Below are 3,767 nucleotides of genomic sequence, written 5' to 3'. Positions count from 1 at the left end.
ATTTTACATCGGTTCTTTAAAGGCATCTACATCGGTTCTAAAACCGATGTAGAATAGAGCGATGTAAAAAATATATACATTTTTACATCGGTTCTGAAAAACCGATGTAGATTTAAGCATAAATCTACATCGGTTCTCTGGACAACCGATGTAGATTTATTCTTAAATCTACATCGGTTGTCCAGAGAACCGATGTAGATTTATGCTTAAATCTACATCGGTTATCTTTAGAACCGATGTAGATTGCATTTTTTTTATAAAAAAAATTATGCTTATTTCAGCATCATATTCCATCTCCAAACGCATACTTTCAGTAATTTCATACTAGTGTTCTTCACCCAAGTCAGACTTATCTGCCACTTCATCCTGGACACATGAAATTAATAATTGTATAAGTTGATGATATAGCATTATAGCATGCATATTGAAACTCGAAAGTAGTCATAATAATTGTAGTGTGAAAGAAGAAAACCACACATGCTCAGAACTTTGATTAAAAATTATTCATTTTCATTTTTCAGCATTTATAATGAATTATCAAATACACAAGGGAACTATCAGACATTAGATGCAAAATATATACCTCATATGTATTTGAAGTTTGGGAAGAAAAAGTAAGTTGATGAGACCTTCCATTATGTCTGGCAACAGAAGATAATGGAAGTTTATGTACCACTGAGTGGGTTCTCCCTGCTTGACCGAAATAGTCAGGACCCAAAAAATGTAGAGAATAATTATAATCCATTGTTAAACCACTAATTAAAAATGAAGTTTATGTACTAATAGTTAATTGACATACCTTTAGTCAGTGTTTATTGGCCTGATGTCTGGATTTGGGCCCACAATTCCATCAAAAAGGGATATATATTTTGCATAGTTTAGCTCTTCGTCAAACTTCAAATTCACTACATATTCAACAAAATGCCGGAATGCTTGAGGACAAAAGCAACATAATGTTTCTGGAGAAGTGGCCATCTTTTTCATGCAGACAATAAATCCTTTATTTTCTCCCTATAAATTTTTTTTTCATAAGAATCATATCTTCATTTACCATTAGTACTAAAATGACTATTAAAAAAATTATAACCTGATATCCTTGCCAAGGTAGTCGACCACGAATAAGGAAGACAAGAGTGTAAGCAAAAGATTCCAAATCATCTCTCCTGCTACCTGTTCTACCAAGATGAGCATGCACACTAGCATAACGAACTGTGCCCCTGTGGCAAGAATATACGTTACAAAATAATTTAAAACTTGGACGATAGCTAAGGTTTATAGATATTTAACAAATAATTTACCTAAAAACATTTGGTCATTGGTCATAGTCAACATGAAGGCCAGTCGAACTATCATGCCACCGAGTTGCTGAGTAGATAAATTGGGAATGAGGTGAGTAGCCAGATTCCATGAAATTAGGCATTCTAACTTGGCACAATATGATAGAGCAATAATTGCTATAGATTCAGCACCTCTAAGTAAAGTGACGGGGATCACTTTATAGATTAAAGTGCAGTTACAACAATTGTTTTTAATGTACAATTGAGGATTGTGATAAAAATAAGCACATGTATAACAAACTCTGAAATTAGTTACAGTCTTCACAGTTAATTTTTGAATCAATGGCTATTAGCACATTAACTGTGGAACCAAATAAGTATTTACTATTTAACAATTAATAATTATGGGCAGGGACAAAACATGAAGATATATATAAAACATTGAATCAATTATCAATCAACTTCAAAAAAAGTGTGTGTTCACATTATAGATGGAATCCCACAGGTTTGTCCCATAGGCCATAATAAGTGGAATTTGGATTTATTCCTTACTCTACTTGTAGTCAGAACTAACATGGATTTTTTGGGGAGGTCTAGCTAAGATAAAAGGAATTAATTATGAGGGTGCAGTGACCCCAGTCATCCTTGTCATGGATCTTCTTGATTATGGGTAAAATATAATCCAGAATGATAAATCAAAACCAAGAACAGACTTCAAATTTAATAGTTCGCAAATCATTTATAAAAAAATTTAATAAAAAAAATGTTGCTCAAGCAAAGAAATAAGATATGTTTCTTCTTCATCATGTTACCGAAAGACAATAACAAATGATTGACCATGTTTCAGTCTTGTGATAAACAGAGAACACCCAAACAAATTAACAATGACATATTGTGACAACAGTCAGGAATCATTCTGAATTGTAACCAATCAGTCAAAGAAAATAAAATCCATAAATAAATCATAAATATGATCAGGAAATGAGCATCACCCTCTAGAATGCATCTTCTCTAATATGGAGATGGCCTCAATTGCAATACATGCAACCATTTCAGTTGACATCCTGAAACCCAAAAGGAAGAAGTAAAGGTTAGTTATTCAATATTTACTAGATTGCTGACAAAAATAAGATGCATTACATTTCAATAAATTTCACAGAGATACCTACATGTGTGAGTTGTTATTCCAAACATCCCACAAACTAGGACCAAGCATATCCATGACCTGTACAGAATAGGACCTGCCGTGCCTTCGTCAGCAGCTCCCGGAGCCTTATCGGCACTGCGGCCACCACTATCGTACTCATCCATGTCTTCCTCTTCCAAAACCCTAACCAGTGAATGCTCCTTCTCCCTCTCCGCTCCCTGTTCGCCTTTCAACCTCCTACCTCTTGCTCCACGCACAGTATTGGCCTCCTTGTTGGAGCAACAATGGCTGTCCTCCTCTGACGGGCTCTGGCGGGCGGCGGCGAGTGTGGTTCAGTGATCGAATTAGGATTTGCGTTATTTAAGAGGCAGTTTCTGCGTGGTCGGGGCCGCAGCTCAGGCATGGTAAGGTGGCGGTTTCCTCCAAGAGTGCCTCCAAACCCTAAAACATTAGCACCCGCATAGGGCTTCAATGCTTCCTTGGAGAGTCGTTGAAGATCAACGAGCCTGGACTGTAGGCGTTTTAGGTTTGAGAGTGTTGAAAGGGTTTGAGGAGGAGAACCCATGTGAGCTGTTTGGCGTTTTTGCCTCTTCCTTTTCGCTTATGATTAAGTCCTCTTCTTCGGGACCCTCCAGCGCGGCGAACCTCTTCCCCGGCGCGGATGAGAGCGATCGCGTGAAAAACCCTAAAGGCGAAACGCGGAAGGGGAGTCTGGAGAAGCTTCCCAACCTCAACCCTAAACTCCAAATTCAAGCCAACCTCCTTCACCTTCGTCTCGACGGCAGAAGCGAAGCGCGGAGATGAGCTGCACGAAGTAGCAGCGCGCAAGGGACTCCAGGAGGCGGCCGCGGCAGGAGAGCTTGGAGAAGAGCGCTTTAGCTTTGAGAGTGTTTTTGGTTTGGGAGTGAGCGCGCATCGTTGTCGCGGGGAGGGGAAGAATTTAGTCACCTCTTCTACATCGGTGAACACAAAACCTGATGTAGAATAGATCACTATTTTCATTTCTACATCGGTCACTCATATAACCGATGTAGAATTGTTTATATTTACATCGGTTTTTAGAATAACCGATGTAAATATTCTTATTTATTCAAGTTATTTACGAAATTGCCACCGCACATTGTTTTTACATCGTTTTATAAGGAACCGATGTAAATATGGTGACGTAGAATAGTATTTTTCTAGTAGTGATTGTTTTGACTTTTATTTTTATTTAATTTTTTTAAAAGTTTTTCTTCTCGTTGCTTAATCTTTTGAATCTCTTGTTCTAAAGCCATGATTTGCACTTCCTTTTCAAGCTTTTCTTTTTGTTTTAGAAGTATCTCATCATTTTGCCAAAGTTT

At 37.6% G+C, this 3,767-nt stretch overlaps 1 long non-coding RNA gene across 1 annotated transcript; it reads right to left on the bottom strand.

The window, feature by feature from the left end:
• Positions 1-275: 275 nt before the first annotated feature.
• LOC145953252 (uncharacterized) lies at positions 276-3,416 on the bottom strand. Its single transcript, XR_014430799.1, has 6 exons — positions 2,447-3,416; positions 2,270-2,341; positions 1,299-1,365; positions 1,088-1,217; positions 800-1,011; positions 276-690 (listed from the first exon to the last, which is right to left on the bottom strand). It is a non-coding gene; the product is annotated as an uncharacterized LOC145953252 (long non-coding RNA).
• Positions 3,417-3,767: the final 351 nt, after the last annotated feature.

Source organism: Cajanus cajan, chromosome 11 (assembly GCF_000230855.2).
Source record: "Cajanus cajan strain Asha chromosome 11, NIPB_CcT2T_4, whole genome shotgun sequence".
In the NCBI taxonomy this organism is placed as follows: Eukaryota; Viridiplantae; Streptophyta; class Magnoliopsida; order Fabales; family Fabaceae; genus Cajanus; species Cajanus cajan.
The sequence above is the reverse complement of the archived record's forward strand: the minus strand, read 5'-3'. Positions and strand labels throughout refer to the sequence as shown.